This window comes from Euprymna scolopes, chromosome 3, assembly GCF_053919585.1.
Source record: "Euprymna scolopes isolate OS-2025 chromosome 3, ASM5391958v1, whole genome shotgun sequence".
In the NCBI taxonomy this organism is placed as follows: Eukaryota; Metazoa; Mollusca; class Cephalopoda; order Sepiida; family Sepiolidae; genus Euprymna; species Euprymna scolopes.
The window spans coordinates 52,207,123-52,231,195 of NC_136484.1; the positions used below are offsets into that span (position 1 = coordinate 52,207,123).

The 24,073-nt window shown below is 36.0% G+C and overlaps 1 protein-coding gene across 15 annotated transcripts in view; it reads right to left on the reverse strand.

The window, feature by feature from the left end:
• LOC145255000 (uncharacterized) overlaps positions 1-24,073 on the reverse strand; it is a 471,291-nt gene that overhangs the window by 202,144 nt on the left and 245,074 nt on the right. The window lies entirely within an intron of this gene.

Sequence of the window (24,073 nt, forward strand, 5' to 3'; positions counted from 1 at the left end):
GACAAAAGAAGAAAGAGAGAGAGGGAGGACAAAGGAAGGAACATAGAGAGGGAGGACAAAGGAAGGAACAGAGAGAGAGATGGCAAAGGAAGGAACAGAGAGAGAGATGGCAAAGGAAGAAACAGAGAGAGGGAGGGAGGACAAAGGAAGGAACATAGAGAGGGAGGACAAAGGAAGGAACATAGAGAGGGAGGACAAAGGAAGAAACAGAGAGAGAGATGACAAAGGAAGAAACATAGAGAGGGAGGACAAAGGAAGAAACATAGAGAGGGAGGACAAAGGAAGAAACATAGAGAGGGAGGACAAAGGAAGAAACATAGAGAGGGAGGACAAAGGAAGAAACATAGAGAGGGAGGACAAAGGAAGAAACATAGAGAGGGAGGACAAAGGAAGAAACAGAGAGAGAGATGACAAAGGAAGAAACATAGAGAGGGAGGACAAAGGAAGAAACATAGAGAGGGAGGACAAAGGAAGAAACATAGAGAGGGAGGACAAAGGAAGAAACAGAGAGAGAGATGACAAAGGAAGAAACAGAGAGAGAGATGACAAAGGAAGAAACAGAGAGAGAGATGACAAAGGAAGAAACAGAGAGAGAGATAACAAAGGAAGAAACAGAGAGAGAGATGACAAAGGAAGAAACAGAGAGAGAGATGACAAAGGAAGAAACAGAGAGAGAGATGACAAAGGAAGAAACAGAGAGAGAGATGACAAAGGAAGAAACAGAGAGAGAGATGACAAAGGAAGAAACAGAGAGAGAGATGACAAAGGAAGAAACAGAGAGAGAGAGAGATAGCAAAGGAAGAAACAGAGAGAGAGAGATGGCAAAGGAAGAAACAGAGAGAGAGAGATAGCAAAGGAAGAAACAGAGAGAGAGAGAGAGAGAGAGATGACAAAGGAAGAAACAGAGAGAGATAGCAAAGGAAGAAATAGAGAGAGAGATAGCAAAGGAAGAAACAGAGAGAGAGAGATGGCAAAGGAAGAAACAGAGAGAGAGAGATGGCAAAGGAAGAAACAGAGAGAGAGAGAGATGGCAAAGGAAGAAACAGAGAGAGACGACAAAGGAAGAAACAGAGAGAGACGACAAAGGAAGAAACAGAGAGAGAGGACAAAGGAAGAAACAGAGAGAGAGGACAAAGGAAGAAACAGAGAGAGAGGACAAAGGAAGAAACAGAGAGAGAGGACAAAGGAAGAAACAGAGAGAGAGGACAAAGGAAGAAACAGAGAGAGAGGACAAAGGAAGAAACAGAGAGAGAGGACAAAGGAAGAAACAGAGAGAGAGAGGACAAAAGAAGAAACAGAGAGAGAGAGAGAGAGGACAAAGGAAGAAACAGAGAGAGAGAGGACAAAGGAAGAAACAGAGAGAGAGGACAAAGGAAGAAACAGAGAGAGAGGACAAAGGAAGAAACAGAGAGAGAGGACAAAGGAAGAAACAGAGAGAGGACAAAGGAAGAAACAGAGAGAGGACAAAGGAAGAAACAGAGAGAGGACAAAGGAAGAAACAGAGAGAGAGAGAGTGAGAGAGAGGACAAAGGAGGAAACAGAGAGAGAGAGAGAGAGAGAGGACAAAGCAGAGTGAGAGAGAGAGAGAGGGGCGGGGCAAAGGTAGAAACAAAAAGAGGGATGTGGGGGCGCAAGGGAAGAAACAAGGAGAGAAAACCGAGAGGAGCAAAGGAATAAACACACAGGGAGGGCAACAAAAGAGCGTGCGAGAAGGAGAGACAGAGACAGAGAGGGAGGAGCAACAAAAAGAACAGAGAGGGGGCAAAGAAAGGGACACACAGTGGCGGCAAAAGGAGAGAGAGAGAGAGAGAGAGAGCAAAAGAAAAAACAAAAAAGACAAAGCAGAAAAAGAGGGCAAAGAAACAGACAAAATGAAAACTTGGAAAGAAAAAAAGTATAAAGTTTGAGAGTTGGAGATTATAAATAACTTCTGAACTCTCTTGATTCTCCTACGTATGTAACCATTGTTTTTATGAGTACTGCATCTCTGAGCCCAAGGAGATACACAAGAGACACTCATGAAGAGCCGATCAAAGTACTGACTGCACTCGAGATGAAAACCACTGGTGCGAAGGGGGAGGGGGACAGCTGGCGTACTCTCGGGGCATTTAGGTTTTCGTATTAAAACCGATTCTCACACACCCTTTTCCAGTTAAAGAGATTAACAAAAAACAAAAACAAAAAAGGGATATTCTTAGTCCTATAGTAAAGCACCCTAATTAAAACCCTCCCTCATTACATTCACAGAACGAATTGCCGGCATTATTCAGTGCACTCAAAGTATACATGAACAAATCTAGTTACACATAGATCGTTTTCTTTTTGTTCCATGTTTCCTCCCAAAATCGCCAATAGAAAATGGACAAGGTTCACAACAAATTTGATATTCAAAGAATGTAAAAAGAAGATTTAAATGTCATTTTATCTCACGTTTTTATTATTCAATGCTGAACTTCTCAAAATAATCCAGAAGGCGAGATCTCAATTAGCCCAAAGTCATTTTTCCATCGTCAGAGTTAAAAGAATAAATTTCTTTAATTAAAAATCTTACGTTGCAAAGTACATAAGCTTTCAAAAAAAAAAAAAAAAAAAAAAAAAGGCATTCATTTCTACTTGCTTTGTCCATTCAGTTATGTATAGCTCTTAAAAACAACAAATTAGCACAAAGTGAAAATACAATCCAATGGTAACGAGTTTAATCAGAACAAGTACTCCAGACATGGTACTACTCAATGAGGTCAATTTACACAGGATAATCTTCATCCAGGATTGATTGCTCCTTAATATACCGGATCTGTAAGACCATGTCAATGTACATCGCTGTCAAGCAGTTGAATCTCTCTCTGCAGGGGAAATCGTAACTTACCTGAATAGCGTGTGTGTGCTTTGCAGGGTTCGGTCGCTTGACAAGAAAAAAAAAAGAAAAAGAAAAGAAAATGGCGACTTGCAGTTGCTTTTGTACTTGACGATCATGTGCGAGTAACGCAGACTCTCACCATTTCTATGTAAATGAGACTATACCACACACATAAAAGGAAGCGTGGAGAGAACAGGGGGTTGGGGGTAGGCGTGTCATGGAGACGAACATTTGCAACGGACTGTTTGAATTAATTAGAAAAATCGTGGTCTGAAAAGATCACACAACTTTATTGAAATAAACTTTCAAACTAACCTTTATTACGTTTGTAAATTATGTTACCATATTAAATGCAGCCGTTGATCATGCACTTATTCTCCAAATAGTAATCCAAACAGGACGTTAAAACGTTGAAGTGGACTCGTGTAAGTTACCTGGCGAAGTTAATAATGTTGACGTGATTGTGTTGTTCTCTTTCGGTGGAGGAGAAATCCTTCACGACTGAGACAATTTTTATTTTTGTACCTTTTCTCCACATTAAAAACCGACCCTGGTGTCTAACTCTGTCCCGTGGGGAGGCATAGTAAATAGGTACATAACAAATTCGTACCTTGCTTAAAGAAATCTACTTTAAGTAAATCTAAGAAATCTATCGAGGATTTGGTAGTTAAATATGTCGAAAAACTACCAGCTTGGAGGAGAGAAGACATGTGGGAAATATTCTCACTAGCAAAAATTGAATTGGAAGTGTCTATAACTAGATATTTTCTTCTAAGGCTTGAAGAAAATGGATATGTCTAAAGCTGCAGTTTTTCTAAGTCAAAAGAAAATATTTCTATTCTGACCGGACTCAAAGAAGGTATGAGGAAGTTTTTATTTTTACCTGACTTCTTGCCTCTCCAGAGAACATTATTATATAAAGAACTATGTGTATTTTTTTTTTACAGGTTATTCCTTCCGGAAATTGAAGAAATACATCCCTCTCTATAAAAGGACAATCTCGGAACACTTCAGAACAATAGGTTACCTTTGACTGCAGATATTTCAACTAATCTACTCGAGAGAACTCCTATTTTAAAAAAAAAAAGACATTACAAAATGTAAGCTTAAATTGCAAACAAGGGGATTGAACTCTTTTCGACTTTGCTAAAGTATTTCTAAAAACAAAAACTCTACGTTGGTTGAAATCTCATATCACAGCAGTAAGTAAAATAAAAGGCCTTCTTAACCAGTCCTACTTTCTATCTCCCGTAATTGTTACCACATAAAGGACTTTGTAGCTGAGCAAAAATCTTAGCAGCAGACAGCTCATGAACTGTTTTTTTGGCTCTAAGTTTCTTTTTTTTTTTAATAAAATTGTTTGATTGTTTCTATCCATCAAGTCTTTTCTTTTTTATTTAGCTTCTTTTTTTCTTTGTCTTTGTATTGGTGACGTTTTTATATATCGAAGTGACCGTCAGTGATGATAATAATTTCGACAAATTGCTGTAATAGCAAACATATGAGACACCGTCAGTCCTAGATGAATCAACATAGATTAAATAATAATAATAATAGACTTGTTTGTTACTCTCTCAGCCATGTTTATACGTGTATAAAAAGTTCAAAAATAAGGTTTAACCTATAAATGTATATTTTCACATACATAGAACAGCACTTTAAATCGACTTATACCTGTCAATTTCCAATTTTGTTAACATTTTGACTTCTTAGCAGCTATTTTTACCATCTAAAAACCAAATCGAATTTGTTCCACAGGTCCAAATCTCCTATATTAAGTTTCAAGTCTGTGGATTAAAAATTGACAGAATTTGTTAAAGACCATTCCTCAGACAAGCAAGATCACTTATATATATATATATATATATATATATATATAATTCAATTTTCCTCCATTGCTTTGACTATTATAGGCTTAGAACTAAAAACTTCACATGCTAATTTGTTCCGCCAACCACCTAGGCAAAGTCATTATGCATGTTTCCAGAAAATGTGTTCATTTCATTTCCTTGATTTCTCAAAGGAGTTCTTTTGTTTCTTTTGTTTTCAGAATTGATACTCGAATATATGTTAATTTAAAAAAAAATTAAATCAATATTTTATATATTTCCCCAAGTAACACCAGAACACAGGTTCTGCTAGTATATATTAGTCGAGCAGTAATCCAAAGTGTCATTGGTCATCCATTTTTTGTTTTAAATGGATGTCATCGTCTTTTTGTTATTTCATCATATTAAAGATCTCTTCCACCTCTGTTTTAGTGGATAATATCTATTGGTGACATCATCCAGTTTACATGTATATAAACAAGTAATATCTATAGTTTAGTGATATGTTATACAGATAAACATGTGTGATTAGGCCTAGATAGCAAAAGCTGTAACGTAAGAAAATCCCCATAATTATTGTAGTGTAGGAGATACAATAAGAGAGTAGGAATTCAATCGAATGCGTAGATAAAATAAAATTAAGTGCAGACGACAACATTACATCAAAATGAGGACTAATGTTTCGCTTCATTTTATTGGAGAAGTTTCATCATAAGTGAAATACAAAGAGATGTTCATAAACTTCATTTTACCTCTTCTAATATGAATATAACAGGAAGTTACTTGATCCAGTCATATTGTTAGGTTAAGTAACTGTATATAACTAATGACTCGCATAGCCAAGCATAACAAGGTCACAGAACTCTGCAGTGATTGAACAGGAAGAATCACGAACAGTCAACTATTTTTAACTAAAACTCGATGACTAATGTACCAGTTTAATTACCAGTCTCGATTCATCAATAACTGTTCAAAAAACTTTGCGAGAAAGCAAGACTAAAAACATACGAGGTGCCTTTAATAAGTTTCCAGATTTTTTTTTTTGTATAGGCACTTTTATTGATAGTACACACATAAAACTCTAGCCTTCTTTGAAGTAATCTCCTTCGGCCGCAATGCATTTGTTGTATAATTCCAAGTCCCCATGGAAGTCCTTTTGTGTGCGCGTGTCAATGACTCTTGTCACAGCCTCTTTCATCAATTCAATTGTTTCATAATGACAGCCTCTAAAGTTTTCCTTGAGCTTAGGAAATAGTCAAAAGTCACAGGGAGCAAGATCTGGACTATAGGGAGGGTGAGGAACTGTCTTGATACCCATGACAACATTCTTTCTTTCTGATCTTCTCCAAGCACCCTTGGGACAAATCTCTCACAAATCTTGCGCATCTTCAATTCCTCACAAATAATAGTGTGTACATCAAACTGTGCATATATTGTTTCGGTAGACATACGACAGTCCTTATCCACAAAATTCTTTATTTGACCCAAACTCTGATGTTCTGACTTCCTTATTCCTCCCATGCCTCTCATCATCTTAAACCTAGGAACAGGTGGGGAATTTAGTAGCAATCTATAATAGTCGGCATTAAAGGAGACATTGTCAAAATGTACACACCTCTTGGGTATGCATTCTCCAGAAACCACAATGCACACATAATAATTAAAGTTCCAAAGATCAAAACTCACTCTTTACTCATATTATTCTTTGTGATGGCAGAATTGATGATAGTTGCACAATAGTTTTGCAATGTGCAATATGCTACAATTAAATGCAATTTCACACTGCTCTTCAGAAACCACAATAAAAAAAAAAAAAATTCATAAAGATGTTTTTTCATGCAGAAAGTTAATGGAAAAAAAAATAGAAAGCAGGCAACAATTATGTATGATCCCCACTCGGTAATAGAATGAAATAATTCAAATCAAGTTGCCATTTTGACTCCATTTACCTCTACACATATATATGGACACACACACACACACGATAGCTTCCTTCCTTCTTGACACACTATGAATACCCACTGTAAGGGTGCCTGTGCATGGAATTTTTGTGGCAAAATTTGCACAATCTATAACCACACCTCTCCCGAGTCGGCATTATTAAATACCAGTGGCAAGTGGAGGTTCAGGACAACTGGAAACAATGTCAAAACAAGCGGAGAGTGCATACAGTGCCTAGAATTCCCAAATCACCAACCATCTGGTATTAGCCAGGCTTAACGTTGCTTAACTTCGGTGATCTGACAAAAACTAGTGTGTCAATGTGATTATGCCGTATATATGTTTGTATACATACATATATATTGTGTATATTTGTGTGTGTGTGTATATGTGTATTTGGGTGGAGAGGGCTCCCGTAAGCCGTGGTGAAGGCAACCTTTCTAGGAGAAGCAAATCTCTGATTTAAAAAACCATAAAGCGGGAGACCAGTACCCGCATTAAGCTGGTCTGCAGTTTAATTTGTTTCTGGCTATCTTGCTCTTGCTTTTTGCTGGATCTCAACATTTTGAACCGAGAGAGAGACTTAGCTGTCGTACAAAGCTAAGACTCTGTAACATCATCTTTGTATAGATACTCCCTCAGGCATTTGGGCTCATGGATTTTAAATGTCTGAGGGAGTGGCACTCGTCTGACAAGACGTTGCAATCATCATACATACATATGTATTAGGCTGGTGCAAAAACAATATCGTTTTCTCACGTGTTACTTTTATGTATCATTTCTGAATAGTCATGTTATATATCATTTTGAAGCACGTTTTTCGCTCTATCGAATCGTGTTATTCGTTACTGTTCTCAATTTCTTCATTCATTTTTTTTTTTTTGCAGGCTTTTCGACAGCATGAACAAAATTGAAATCCACACGATTTCCTTGTTCCAGTTCAAACTAGGCCGAAATGCCGCAGAGACAGCTTGTGATATCAATGATGCGTTTGGCCCAGGAACCACTAATGAACGTGTGGTACAACAGTGGTTCAAGAAATTTCACAATGGTGATGAGAGCCTCGAAGATGAAGACGGCTACAACCAGCTGACTGCAGTTGATAACGAACATTTGAAAGCCTTAATTGAAGCCGATCCTCACAAAACCACACTTGTTGAACTCAAGGTCACCCACTCAAGTCATTCGCCATTTAAAGCAAATAGTGAAAAAAAGTTGGATAAATGGGTGCCGCATGAATTGAGCGATAATAAAAAAAAATTTGTTGTTTTGAGGTGTCTTCTACGCTCCTTCTGCACAACAAAAACGACCCATTTCTCAAGCAGATTGCGACATGTGATGAGAAGTAGATTCTCTATGACAACCGGTGACATTCAGCAGAGTGGTTGGATGCTGGAGAAGCTCCACAACACTTCCCAAAGCCGAACTTGCACTAAAAATAGGGTATGGGTTTGGTGGTCTGCGGCCGGTCTCATCCATCACAGCTTCTTGAATCCGGGCGAAATAATTACAGCGGAGAAGTACTGCCAACAAATTGGCAAAATACACCAGACGCTCCAACGCATGTACCTGAGATTTGTCAATATGAAAAAAACCAATTCTCCTCCATGACAATGCTTGCCCACATGTTGATCAACTGACCCTGCAGAAGCTGAACAAATTGGCCTACAAGACTCTGGCTCATCCACCATATTCACCGGACCTCTCACCAACCAATTATCACTTTCATGCATCTCAACAACTTCCTGCACGAAAAATGCTTCAAAAGCCGAGATGATGCCGAATCAGCCTTCAATGATTTCATCGATTCCAGAATTCTGGATTTCTATGCTAATAGGATAAAGAAACTCGTTTCTCACGGGCAAAAATGTGTTGATTCTAATGGTTCTTATTTTGATTAATAAAGTTTATTATAAAAGAAGTTATGATCTTTTGAAGTTGAACGTCAAAAACCGACATTATTTTTTTTCACCAACTTAATACATACACGTATGTATGTTGTAACGGATACAAAAAAGGAAGGCGGGGGGGGGGGGTAAACCCGCGTGAATTAGTAATGATAGACAGGGTTTTACTATTAGCATTGGTTTCCTGCAGTTCTTTCTAGAATTGGGTACTTGCGGGAGGAATCACATGGAAGTTATCAACATTCACACCGAAAGTGTCGCTATGGAACCGATACAGTTTGAATTTAGCATCCTTAGGTTGTAACTCTACATCAGCATCCACTTGATGACAGTTAACTTCTATCTGTGCATTCCATCGATGCACCTCAATTCCTCATGAAAAACAATACATTGTATTATTTCATCTTTAAATTAGCCATTTTCTCATCGTCAGGCAACAGGAATTGATTCCCTTCCTGTCATCGCTGATATTACTATCTCAATTTCTCTGCCTTTTTTATCTGTATGGCCTTGGTAAAGCCAATGAAAGTATTTTCTAACCAGAAAAAAAAAAGAAAAAAGGTAAACGTTACCTTACTCTACAATAGAACACTGATCACTCTAATTTGTTTTTTTTAGGGGTATTCGAGGTCGCTGACAACGAATCTGATAATCAAACCCGTTGCAAATTTACCGTTTGCATGGTATGGACCCCTGGACCTTGGGACTATTCTGCACCATTTCACTTCGCATGTGAACGGGCATAGTGAAGTGTCTTATCACATTACGAAGGAATCTTTAAGCGGCTATTTGAAATAAAGTTTAAAAAAAAAAAAAAAAATATGTGGTTCATTTTTTTTTGTCTTACATAGTTTTTAATGCTTTTTAATTGATCTAAAAAAAAAAAAAAAAGTTTTCACGAATGGTTTACAAAAACATAAGCAGCAAACATTTGTTTTTCGTTTTTTTTTGTTTTTTTTTTGGGGGGGGGTAATCAATTATAGAACTTGTGTAGTTTAACAAGTGCTTCTGCAGGTTAATTAACCGTTTTTCCCTAAGTAATGTGCCGAGATTTACCGAGTAGAATACCGTTTAACATTTCAGAAAAAGTCTGTTTACATTAGGGAGGGAGTGTGGGGAGGCAGGGGTGGTGTTGGAGTGGCCGCGTCCGATTCCTCCACGATGTGATAAGACACTTCACTACGTCCGTTCATACGCGAACGTGTCATGTAAGAAAAACACTACCGAAGGCAGTGAAATGGTGCAGAATAGTCCCAAGGTCCAGGGGTTCATACCATGCAAACGGTAAATTTGTGACGGGTTTGATTATCAGATTCGTTGTCAGTGACCTCAAATACTCCTTAAAAAGCAAATTAGAGTGGTCGGAGTTGTAGCATAAGGTAACATTTACCAAACCAAAGAAATTCAGAAAGCGGATATAAAAAGTTTTGTTTTCCATTTTTTCTTCTATTTTCCTAAATTTATGGATTTTTTTTTTTGTTTCATACACATTAGAAAAAAAAAAAAAAAGAAAAAAAGAAAAAAGAAAAAAAGAAACGCCAAAAAACTTAAATTTCGTTAAATGTAGGATATAACAAGAATCAAAATGAAAATTTAGCAACAAAAGTGAAAAATTGAGTACGGACATTTGTTTGAAAACATGGCAAAAAAATAAAAATAAATAGAAGGAAAGTCATACTGAGGATGAAGTGTATCTTCGAAATATATTTATGAATTTCAATATAAATTTCAAACAAAATAAATGTCTGTTTATTTTGTAATAATGCATTGTTTTGGCTTCAAACATATATAATACATATTTTATTTTATCAATCTCAACCAGCGCCTCTAAGGAAAAAAAAATCTTAACGAAAATAAGTTATGTATATCTGCAAAAGAGTTGTCTAAGGACCTCTTGAATAAGATTGTGATCATCTGCTGGAATACACCCTGGGGAAGTCTGCTCCCTGGGGCAGTGATGCGGACAGAATAAATAGCCTTTTATTTATTATTCGAATCGTTTGGGATGAGTAATTTGTATATTTTTATTTATTTATTTGCGGACTATTACCCTCATCTCCATAATTGTTGTTTCACAACGTTTCAGCAAACTATTTCTCTGGCCTTCGTCAGGTGGTTAACAACGACGGGATGGGAATGCTGTGTCTCTTAACTGTATCCTCAGTAATTACTGCCTTCCATAATAGTTGTCTCATCACGTTGAATGACCCTTTAGGTCTCGTGGTGCACTGGATAGACGTATTGAATCTTTACAATTCCAGGTGAACACTGCCTGAAGATAGCAGTTTCAATCCTACCCAAAGCCAGCCAGAGGATTAGTTGGCCAAAACATGGTGAGACAACAACAACTATGGAAGGCAGTAGTTACTGAGGATACAGTAAAGAGACTCAGCATTCTCGTCCCGTCGTGGTTAAAATTTTTAGTAAATCTTAAAAGTTTTTTAAACTATTTACATCCAATAATTTTATAAATAGAGATCAAAACATTACTATAACAAAATTAGTTATAATTTCATAACAATTAGGTTAATCAATAATTTTTGACCAAATGATATCATAATTAATTTTAACTTCCAAAATCCTATTACAGAAAAAAAAAAAAAGTTTGGTACAAAAATAAAAACAAAACATTTATTTTTAATAGATTAAAGAAAAAAAAAGGCGAGAAACAAAAATGAAAATAAATACACTTCCGAGTAACGCCAGGTAGGTACAACTACTTGAGTATAAATATCATCTATTTTACTTGAAAATAGAGAGCATTATATATTTTATTGTTTAGAAAATATATATAATCAATCGAAATATTCAAATTGTCCTATATTGGCTTGGCGACGCTTCGACCAATGACATCTTCAGAACAAAGTATGTTTTATACGTGTAAAAAATGTTTTTTGAAAAAAAAAAAAAAAAAAAAAAAAAACTGAACTCGCAATACCAAGGGTTTAATATTTTTGTTTCTTCATTTTTTCAGACGTAGGTTGTATGCGAAAAGATTAATAAATTCTGCTCGAATATAGTTCAAAACATTCTGAGGATTGACCTTAACGAATTTTGAAAATATAGCTGCAGTCAGACTTAAACCGTTAAAGCTGCGGACATAGACAAACATCAACTTAGTGAAGTATTACTCAGAATTGCGTAGAAAAAAAAATCTGTTAAATATATTTAAAGTCTATTAATATAGAAAAAAAAATTTTTTTTTCGTTTTTTACTCTTCTAAATAAATATAACCACCAAGGAGATCAGATGTTGCCTGGGATTGAATAAAGATCAACGAATGTCCTACACTTCTAATACTTTTATTGTCATCAAAATTTTTTTAATTAAATTGATTGCCTGTTCTAGTCAGGGACCCGTCATGGTGCACCAAGAGGAAGTTTCCCATGCCTCCCCGCAGATACTTAGTTCACAATATATTATAATCTACATTGCACTATAAAGAACCTACTGTCGATTTTTATAAAATTATTTTTATATAATCGCTTCAATTAAAGTTTAAAATATACATGCAAAAGTCAAGTATCATGGTTCAATTGTGCTCCAGAAACATTCACTTCAAACGCATCCCTGTCTTATCAAAGAACCTACTATTGATTTTATATGCTGGGCCCTTCTGCCTTCGCAGTGATAAAACTTCTAAAATGCACCTGCGGTGTTAGGCTGTATAAGGGTGTTAACTTGGGTCAAAATCGGACTGTTCCTTCTTTAATTAGATTATTTTTATTATCGATTTGATACTTATTGAAGACAAAACCTATCTAAGAATACTCCCAGGCACATAAAGTACATTTATGTGAAATTTACAGAAACTGATCCAGTCGTTTTGGAGTCCATAGGAGACAAACTCACACACACACACACACACACACACACACACACACACACACACACACACACACACACAGGCAAAGTGCCTTTTATATATAAGTAGAGATTAGAAATATTTCAGCAGTTTTTCTTAAATTAAATACTAACAGGAAGACCCACCGTTGCCTGGGCTTAAATATGAGACACTATGTTCTTTTTCACCATATAACATTTTTTATTATTACTGTCTCCTCTCTTTTTGCCCCTCAAGATAGTTGGAAAAATCTGAGATTTTGGAAAACAATGTCTCATACAAACGGTTTTAATTTTATTACAATCTGATATATGCATTTAAAGTTTTAAGGGGTGGGATAATCTGCATCCATAGTTTTCTTAAAGAGATACGTAGAAGTTCAGAATCATTTCCATTGTCTTCCCTAGAAAATTCTACATATAAATACACTTAATGTAAATTCTCTAACCTCTCCAACAGAGAAAACAGACATATTCTGGAATATTTCTTCTTATATAAAACAAAACAAAAAAAAAAAACCCTGATAAATTCAATTATCAAGCAAGGATTTTATGGGAAATAAAAACTGGAATGGGTGCTTCAAAAACGGATTTGTTTGGGCCATTTGAGGTTTAAGTTAAATATCAGTTTTCTTTAAAAAAAAAATAAAATAAATAAATAAATAAAGGTGGAGAATCACACAAAAACAAACTTTTTTTTAATATTGTCGAGGATACTAGCATGGGTGCCCCGTGTTGCCCGGGTATTTGGAGGTGTATGTTGAGCAAAAAAAAAAGCTGTCAATTTTTAAAAACTTTGACCCCTATTATGACCCCTTAACATTTATTGTTTTGTGCTCAAATCAAGTTATTAAGTTAGATCCATGTCCAAGGAACCTATATCTAAAATTTCAGCGTTTAGACCCAAAATTGTAGGAGGAGTTTGGTAGAGTTCTCAAAGGTCAAATCGTTGAACTTTGACCCCTTAATCAACAAATTTCTGGCCGAAAACCGATTACATCGATTTTCCCAAATCTCAGTACCCTGTATATCAAATTTCGAGTCTGTAGACTTAAAATTGATATAGTTATTGCATAGGGAAATGTACACAAACAGACAGACACACAGATACATAGACACGTTCACTTATATATATATATATATATATATATATATATATATATATATATATATAAAATTAGAGTTTATATGTTCCAATTTCATTTAAAAAGAATCACTTTTCAAATAAAAATGTATTGCTTGAACCAAAGACTACAATGTTTAAATTAATGTCCGTAATCCACGGATTTTCAATATTAGTACATCTCATCAGAGGAAAAATTCTAGCAAAATACTAATATTGGTTCGAAATTATTTTGCTAAATACAGAGAAAATATTAAAGGGACATGGAGAAAGTTGAAGAAAGTAGAGAAGAACTTTATGGAGAAAGAGTGTTGAAAGTAAAAAAAAAAAAGGATATGATAATTGGTATCCAAATAATTCATTTCAATACCTTAAAGTAAATATATATATATAATTATTTACTATAATAATTATTAAATACCTACATACACTAATGTTTCATCCTTTCGGGAATCATCAGTGCAGGATGTCGCAATTAACATCAGTCGGTAGATTTAAACCCGGCGACAGAAGCCATCCCTAACTTCATTAGCAATGACCTAATCCATTCAGCTACCATTAACCGTGAGAAATGCTGTTGAATTTTAAAGATGTATTATTATTTTTTTTAATGCTTTTTAACGTGTGTCAGAGTGATCTAATCATTATATGATGATCTGTGCATAAGATTATATATATATATATATATATATATATATATATAATCTGAGGTTATTGTTTTCCAGAGGCTAAGTAACCAATGAAGTTTAACGAGGTTAATACAAGAGTGCTCAATACCGAAGTAGAGCAGGGTATACTCTCTATTCGTTTTTACATAAGCAGTAATATGGTAATATGTTGCCACACAGTCATGAGCATGTTTTGGTCAGCTGCTGACCAAAACATGCTCATGACTGTGTGGCAACATATTACTGCTTATGTAAAAAAAAAAGAGTATATATATATATATATATATATATATATATATATATACAAACCGAGTGTATATTATGTGTTTATTGACGTGTGTATATATTTGATTGCCTAGATATGAATGTGTCTAGTGATTGCTTAATCAGGACATAAGATCACAGTGTAGTATCTGTTCCGGCAGATACTGCAAGCTATGACTAGCTATGACTAGCAAGGACCAGATGTGGGGGCAACCCCACATGTCTGACCTTTAACCAGCTCCCATTTCCCACCTGTCGGGAGCTGGTCCCCTTTTCCCCTTCCCCCTCCCTTCACTCCTCACATTAAAAATCGGCCTTGTGCCTAATTTGCTCGGTGGGGGAGCAAATAAATACCATCACAGTGTAGTATCTGTTCTGATGTTACACTTCACCTTTTTCTGTCCTCAGTCAATGGAGGTAAAATCCTTCATGATTGAGACAATTTTTTATTTTTTTCCCTATCCAGAGTGCCCCTTTTTGGGGAGATGGATTTTCCCCACATTAAAAACTAACCTTGTGTCTAACTCTGCCCTCATGGGGAGGCAAATAAATACGAACAGGACATATAGCAATTATAGCATCAAGAGACAACAGTCTGTGAGGCTTTACATCAGCCAATGGGAAAACATACTTGGTTCATCTTGGGCTGATCTTAATTTGACGGATCGTCGAAAAAGCTGCAAACAAAGATTTGTATGACCTGAAGCCTTTATGGTATTTGCAGCAGCTTTGTTCCTAATGTTTCCTCCATTAGAAAGCTGCAGCGCTGATCCTGGACTTTTACTATCAACATTTTCCCCTACTCGGAGCCATTATTGCCCGTGGACCGTTCCTCTTCATCTGACTACCGACCGCGTTTGCTCTTTGACTCCCAACTCTTGACTAACTGATGCTTGTGACTTTAAGTAATCTCGTTACTTCATTTTGTTTATGTTCTAACATTCTTTTTCACCAAGTTAACTTTTTTGTTTTGTGCTAGTTAGTAAAATTAACATTCCTTTCTATTAAACCATTTTGACATTAATAATTTTATATGTAAACATTTCGCTATGATAACATTCTTTTCTGACATTCTATTTTTACAAATATTAATAACGATCATGATGATAATCATCGACTGGCACACTTTTCAGCGTTGGTCGGTCAATATCTAACATTTTGACTCTTGTAAAAATTTGCCAAATTCCCAAACTTTGAATCTAGTTAAAAAAAAACAAATAAGTGGAAAAATAATGGTCACTCCTCCAAAATTGTTCACTGTACTCTTACTCTAACTGCCCACCTAAAAATAAATTAATAAGAAAATGAGAAAGATAAAAACAAAAAGTTTAAATAAATCGCCTGCAACAAATGCATCCTAATAATCTGACGGTCTACCTCAATCCTTAAAGATAATTTCCAGTAAGACGCAACTGCAGGAAGAAATCTAAATCCCACGTGAGTGAAGGAGAGAGAGATTTAAGGAACGGGGGGGGGGGTGACAGGGAGGGAATGTAAAGTGTATAGTCACTCAATGAACAACCCACATCAAACGAGATAAGAAAGAAGGTGCGGTTCAAGCATGGAGTCATTCGAGAAGGAAGAGCTTTCACGTTTAAGCTATTCTAATTGGGGAAGGCGTGGGAAGGCTTTTATGGGACAACAGCGTTAAAATGTTTGACTGAAAGACTCAAAAGTTTGGCAGAAGAGAAGGAGGAAGAGGAATGGAAACCAGGAACAAGATTTACAGACAGAAAATAGATACGAGTAGAATCATAAATCCTGAAATCAAGAGAATTACCATTTCCAAACAACTTTTCTTGTAAGAGCAAGTAAAACTAAGCTAAGAATTCTTAGAGAATTACTAAGAACCAAGAATAAAGCCCAGCCTAAAACGAGTTTTGAGGATAGGTTAAACCATATTGACATTATCGTTAGGTGATGTAAATTTACTAAGTACCGGCAGACGGAACCGGTATTGGCAAGGTGTAAAATATGCTCAAAGACATTGTTTAGATGCACGAGGATCACAAAGTACATGAATTAAATCCATCAAAAGATTCTACAATTTAGAAAATTATAAACAAAAAATTGCTACTTCTATAAACTTTCAATATATCTTTCAAAATTCTTCAACAGATTAAACTTAACGTGTACTATGCTAGCAAGATTTGTGTCCCAGCGTTGCCCAAGAAAATTGAGGAAACCAAGAAACTCCTACTCCCATCCCAGAATTTCATTATTCCTTTATTATGGTTATCTTTTACTTTCATTAAGTAATAAAACCATGTATTTTATTAAAATCAAAACAATAATTGAAACTGAAAACTGAAGGGAATCGTTAATTAATGAGATGTTCTTTCGCAAAGCAATATACAAAGTAGTTAACTATAAGACTTGAGTGTTTTAATCTCACTGTTATAGCAAGAAAGGGCACACAAATAAACATACGGATAGAAGATGGATAGAAATATCTGTACAAAAACGGGTTTATGACACAGGACAGCCTTAGGTTTGTTATATTACACTAGCAAGACCAATGTCTCAGCATTTGAAAATTGAGAAAACCAGAACAAGAGATCAAACCTCACAAATATTTCAGTGTATTTTTTTTTTAATATTACTCTTAGGAAAATTGAGTAAAAATAGGATTTAAACTACTGCAGTTTTTTTTTTTTTTTTTTTTATCTACATAGAGTACTGACACCTCACTAAAAGAATTTATTCAAAGTTTAGACATTTTGGAATTAAATGTTCACATAGAGGTCAACTTAGTAACGACCCCAGGCTATGTTGCATTCAGATCAGTGTAATGTTCAGCAATTCAGTGGATGTGTAGATTAGTGATCTTTAAAACCAACACATTTCAGGTGAAAACATTACATACTCATGTGTCATGTTGAAAGTTGTATAAATTCCAAAAATTATTTTAAAAAATAATCCAGTATATGTGGTAGATGTATTTTTAACAAAAATCATCCACAATTATGCTGCATTTAAAAATGCAAGCTCTTAATTCAAATCAGGTTAAGTTATCGGAGATCAATCAGTTCATTGTACTGAATTGGTCACACAACTCTTCCACATTAAAACATGTGATAAAACTTGAAAATTCGATAAATTCTATTTTTATCTAGGATCATTTTTTTTTTTTTCTTTTGAAGTTTTCGGAATTTATACAAATTTTGACATGATACATAAGTATATAACGTTTGCCCCTGAAATGCGTTGATTTAACAGATCATCAGTCTACACAAAGACAATCAATTCTAATTACAGAATCAGCAAGATGTATTCGAATTCAATGAGATTTCTTACATTTACATGATGGTTTACTGTTGGGAAGTTTTGAATCAAATCGCAGTTCTAAGAAATAGTAACCGTCCCGGAGACTTCCACCCTCCAAAAGCCTTTGTTGGACATACAAGAATGCGCACACCGCTTTTGCCAGCGTTACCCTGGTGTTAAGAGCTGGGGGGGGGGGTTTAAAAAAAATAGTAAGTATGAGGATCGAACCCGAACCCTTGAGGCAAAGTTGTAAATTAAAGTGTGAAAAAAAAACAAAAAAACGTGAGACGTTAACCATTGCCCCACCGTGAGATGCTAACGGAAACACGTTTGAATTTATTTAATTACTTGGATTTAGCAGGTGCCCATTTTAATGAGTTAATGAGGTCAAGTTTGATTGCGGGATAGTATTCATTTACTGCTGAACGCTTCCCCCCCCCCAAGATGTTATAGGAAAAAGACTAACCCACATGCGGCGAGTGACAAATATTGAATATATATCTTCCCGAAATCAAGCAAATTAAATAGACAGGTGAGCTTCGTTATTAACTGTGAGATATTACGATTTCTATGTGATATAAAAAGTTGTGAAGCGAGCGACCACTTCTCTGAAAGAAGCCTTTTGTAGACACACAGAAAAAGCGAACACACATACATACATTTTCGCTTTTATATATATATATATATATATTATTCATAACAGATTGCAGAAGCTCTGGATTGCGATTTAATTCCCTTATTTCATTCCTGACGTTTTCTTTCAATTCTTGCAGTTTTCGTGGTTTGTTAACGGACTCTTTCTTTAAGATATCCCCACAAGAAAAAGTCGGGGCTCATCAAGTCTGTTTTGGACAGAACAGACATCTTCTATATATATAAAAGGCAAAATGTGTGTGACCATTTCGTGTATGTCTTCAAAAGGCTTTTCTCGCACACGCTCCCGGGTTCGTTACGATCGCTTAAAACTGTGTATATAGGTCCTATATAATAATATCTAGGAATTAGGAAAGCGCGTAGCGTATAGATTTATTTACGTCGATTTTTACAAAATTATTGCTATTTTGGCTTCTCATGTGTTGATTGGGCTATTTAGTATAAACGAAACTAAACTCAAACGACGTCTTCTCAGCATTGCGCCGGGAAAAACGTCCAGAGGCAATCAGCTTTGATCAGACAGTTCTGGACAATTGGGAGCTGCTTCCCCCCTTCCCAGCATCTGTTGGGGTGAGAAAAGTTAAATTTGGGTAAACAAACCCAAACGCTGCGTGACTTCTATTTGACCTTCTTAATTAGGTCAAATGGAAGCAGCAGAGTTAACTTTTATTGCGCACGCCTCTTTTTATAGTTAAATAACCTGCTTAATGTTGTCTGTCGCCGTGGCTCAATGGTTAATGTAGCACTTTTTTTTTCACACATTAATTTCCAACTCAAGGGTACGGGTTCGATTCTCATACTTACCTACCAAAACATTTTTTTTTATTATTTACCCCTCCCCCCCAGTTTTGATTTACCTCAAGACACCCGGGCATCGCCGGGTACCCCACACTAGTCTATAATATAAATCTCACCTTTCTGTTTAAATGTATGTATGCATGTTTGTATGTCAGTCTAAAACTTTCAACAGAGGCGATAGATTTTCGAGATTCATATAGTTTTGAAGCATGACTCTTCGGAAGACAAATATCGAAGAATTGGCTAAAAACATTAATTCCTTCACTCTCATCTGGGCACTTTTCTATAGGGAGAGGGGTCGCTTTTTTCCGATATTTTAGAAAGTCATCCCCTCTTTTCGATTGACTAGCCTTCATTTAAAAACCTTTGCCATTTCTGATTTGGCAATAACAAAGTCGTCACGTTCCACCCACCCCCTTTTTCGCGGTACAGGTGCAAGCCTGCCTGCCTACTACCATTTTTTTATTTTTGCTTAACACACACCTCCAAGCACCCAGGCTGGTTTTCGATATATATAAAAGCGAAAATGTGTGTATGTATGTATGTTTGTTTGTATGTGTGTTTGTATGTCTCGCAAAAACTTTCGACACGGGTCACGGATTTTCACGAGATTGGTATCATTTTAAAGTTCCAACCTTCATCCGACAAATATCGAAAAATTGTCCAAAAAGATTCATTTCTTCACCCTAAAATCATCAGTTTTCTACAGGAAGGGGTCAGCAAAAACCGTCCTCTCATGACAAGTTCGCTTCTACGCATGCGTCATACGACGTCGGAACATGATTTAATTTAAATATTTAAAAAAAACGCCTCAATTTTGTCGACGTTGTCTTACCTCAGTTGCTTAGAGCGCGGCCTCATTATCTAAAGGTTTTGGGTTCGAATGGTGGTGTGACAGGTCTTTTTTTCTTTCGATTTTTAAAATTTTAATATTGAAACAGGGTTATTTAAGCAATTTTTCATGTGTTTTTTTTGGGGGGGGGGTTATTTTTCAGATTTTTTAAAAGAAGCTTTAACGTTTGTTTTTCTGTTTTCTTTTTCGCGTTTTCTTTTTTCTTGATTTTTACATTTAACATCATTCGTTTGCCTTACGTTAGTTTTTTTGTGTTTTTTTTAAATATTTACTTCGCTTATTCTTATGTTTTGATTAACACCCCCCGCCCGAGCACACACCTTGAAACACCCGGACAATGCCGGGTACCCCCCCCCCCGCTCCCCGCTAGTTCATAAATAAAGATTGTTTGAATTTTACCCTTTTTTAAAATTCAATTTCCCAATGTCTTAGATTATGTTAAAATTACAGAAAGATATCAAGAATAAAGAATCTAGCTAAGTTCAAAATTCTTCAGTGACTTTTTGAACACTGTATATGTTGTCATAGAAACAAGACTTCCACACGTATTTACCAGGTGTAAGAAGACATTAAAGAAACAACAAAAGTTGTTCATGCAAAAGAAGTGATTAACGGCAGCTGGAAATTCAAAACGCAAGAGCGGAATCACTTTGGTCATGTTTCAGGAAGGCTGATTGGATACGATCAACTTTTGATTCTCAGTACATCTACTACTACTACTACTACTACTACTATACTATACTATATATGAATGAATCCACATTTGTTTCTCTAAGGTTTTTTTTTTAATCTACTTTGATGACATATAATGCTATATGTACTGCGCCGGGACTTAGAAATTTGTTTGTATCTGGGGGTGTGTTTAAAACCATTGGGAGAGGTGCCCTCAGTCTTCTGTCAAAACATGTTTCTAGAAGACAAACTGATAAAAAACCTAAGGTCTACTGTCAGCTCTGTCTTGTGAAAGCCATTGCAGCGACTGAGATTAGCAGTTGTATCACAAAAATGTTTGGACTTCGACACAAAGCCTTCACCTATAAACTATAAACAACTTATCTGCATGAATTTTTAAAAAATTAGTTGTTGTGCAAACATTATATGTCATATGCCGAGATTGATGGGAGAACCTATATTAATGACACCAAAGTACATGATAAAATATTCTTTAGTGGTGGGGTTGAGTGAAGAAGGCCGGAGAGGATAATAGCTGAATCTTTGTGAAAATGAAAACAAGCAAGATGAGAACAACTGTCTCAACACATGTAAAGTTTAATAATAGCTCATATCAGATATCATCATCAACCATTACACCTAGTTGGGCAGCAACAAATCTCCTCCACTTATCCTGAGCCAGCCTAGTCAGTGAACCTCAAGAATGCTGTATAGCTTTCCTCTTCTTTTCCACCGTTATTCTCCAAGTTGCTCTTGACCTTCCTCTCTTAAGGTTCTTCCTCATCCTGCTATGTTCTCTCGGCCTTGGCCACCAGCATTCATACCTTTCACTCGACTCAGAAGCTTCCCCCCCCCACATACTTGTTTTACTAGAAAGGGTCATTAGCCCTATGCTCAACCCCCAACCTGGAGGACCAGAGATCACTGTCTGGTTTCTATCCACTGATTTTTCTGGCAGGGTTAGCCCTGCCAGGAGCTTTCACTCCCACCAGCATAACTCTAGGGATCATTGAAATGCTCTAGCTCCCTCACCACAACAAGGTGATAATCCAAGAAGGAGCATATCAGATATATGATCAAATTATTGTCTACAAAAGTATGGCTCATTTTTTTTTCGGGGGGGGGGGGGTAAATATTTTTTCATCTTTAACTGTTTTTCTAAAAAATTATTTCACAAGATGTTTCTTTTTTTTTATTTATATGGCAACTATTTTTAGCTGACTGTGTCTTCTGGTCTTACTTTGATGTATTGTTCATATTCTGAGAGTCTAGGCGCCTGCTACCAGAATAGCTGAATTACAGAAAATATTGACGTTGATGATAACAACATTCTGAAGAAAAACAAAGTAAATAACTCCTGACATAAAAATATATAAAATAAATTATTTTAAACTAGCGAGGGTAACCAGCGTTGCCTGGGTGTTTGGAGGTTTGTATGTGTATGTGTGGGGGTGAGGGTGGGGGAGGTCCAAACAAAATGGAAAATAAAGAATAAGCAAACGTAATAACCCTGTTTAAATATTAAAATAAAAAAATAAAAAAAGCGAATGTGATAATCAAATAAAAAAAAAACATATCTGGTATCTACGCTCGGTGCAATCTTAAGACTGCGATGCTGCTACTATACCGAATGGTCTATGAAACTAATTCAAGAAAGAACATTTTTTGTGCATTCATGTTTGGCTAAATTGTCATGAAGGAACGATTTTTTGCTACCTCTCCCTGTAAGAAAGGGCCCAGTTGAGGGTGAAGGAATGAATGTTTTTGGCCAATTTTTTTATATTTGTCGTCCGAAGAGTCGAGCTTCAAAATGATACCAATCTTGTGAAAATCCATCGCCTCTATTGAAAGTTTTAGGCAGACATACAAACATACATACATTTAAACAGATTTTTACCCTTTATATTATAGACTAGCGGGGGTACCTGGCGTTGTCCGGGTGTTTAGAGGTGTGCGTGTGTTGGGGGTCAAAACAAGATTAAGCGAAGTAAGACCCCTGCTTAAATATAAAAAAAAAAAGACAATGCTAAAACTTCTTTAAAAAAAATCGTTGCCCGGGTGTTTGTGTTGGGGGAGGGGGGCTTAAAAATTAAAAAAAAAAACAGTTTTGTTAAGTAGTTGGTGGGGGGGGCAGCTTTTGGGTTTGTTTACCCAACTTTAGCTTGTTGTTTCCCCAAGATGTTGGGGAGGGGGAAACCAGCTCTCCATTGTCCAGATTGAATAGCAATTGTCTGATATAAGGAGTTTGGCCCCACATTGATCAAAGCTGATTGCTTCTGGACGTTCCCAGTGCGATTGCCGGGGACTGCCTTAGCTTTGAATTAGTTTCAGTTTTATACAAAAAAGCTGAACGAACACAAGATGGGCTGAAATAGCAATAATTTTGTAAAAATCGACATAAATAAATCTAGAGGCACCGCGCGTTCACAAATCGTACATATTATGATCTAGGGGCTATATAAACACTTTTAAGTGATAGTAACCCCCCCCCCGGGGGGGGCTATCGGTGAAAAAAGCCTTTTTGAGACATACAAAAATGTGTGCCGCATTTGCCTTTTATATATATATAGATTAAAAATATTTTAATAAAAGTTAATAAAACAGCAAAATATTAATTTAAACTATTGACATTGCTCATTTTGGCTTCAGATATCAATGCAAAACGTTAATAATATAAGTATAATCAATACCTCATCAGTGATTTAGAAATTTTGTTTCAGATATTTTCAGCCTCCCTATAACATTCCGGGACAGAGTGAGAAAATCGGTTTTGAATGTGGGAGAAAATGCAGAGACATTCTGAATTGAGACAAAAATTTAAATTATCTCAGTATAGAAGGATTCCTCCATCACTGATCAAAGACAGAACAGATACTACACTTTGCCCTAATCAATAGTTTTTCGCTGCTGAACACCCATAATGGACACATCTTAACGGATTGGTTCTTGTTTTCGTCAGAACATTTTAAATCCAGCGATTACAGTGAGAAAGACTAAGAAATAAATACTAAAAGCAAAAGCGGCAAAAAAAAAAAAAAAAAAAAAAAAAAGAATATATTTCTGCACGTGAATTAAAACAAAAAGGTTACATATTATGCTTCTATAAGTACAAACTTACATTTCAGTATCTCTGAGTGAAGAGCCGCTGCCATCTCCCTTTCCCTATAGAATTCCAAGATTAATGGGTAGCAAAGCACACAACACCCAATGCCCTTATAGGTAGCAAGACCCAACCCCTAATACCCTGTTAACCCCTCAAACTATGTATGACCCCATTCCTCAGCAATGCAAAGAATGAAGAGTACAACAAAAACACAGCTTCTCTCCCAACTCCATGAGAATGGCAGCACAGAACCTTTTTAGATTCTTTAAAATGCCATTATTCTGTGATGTATTT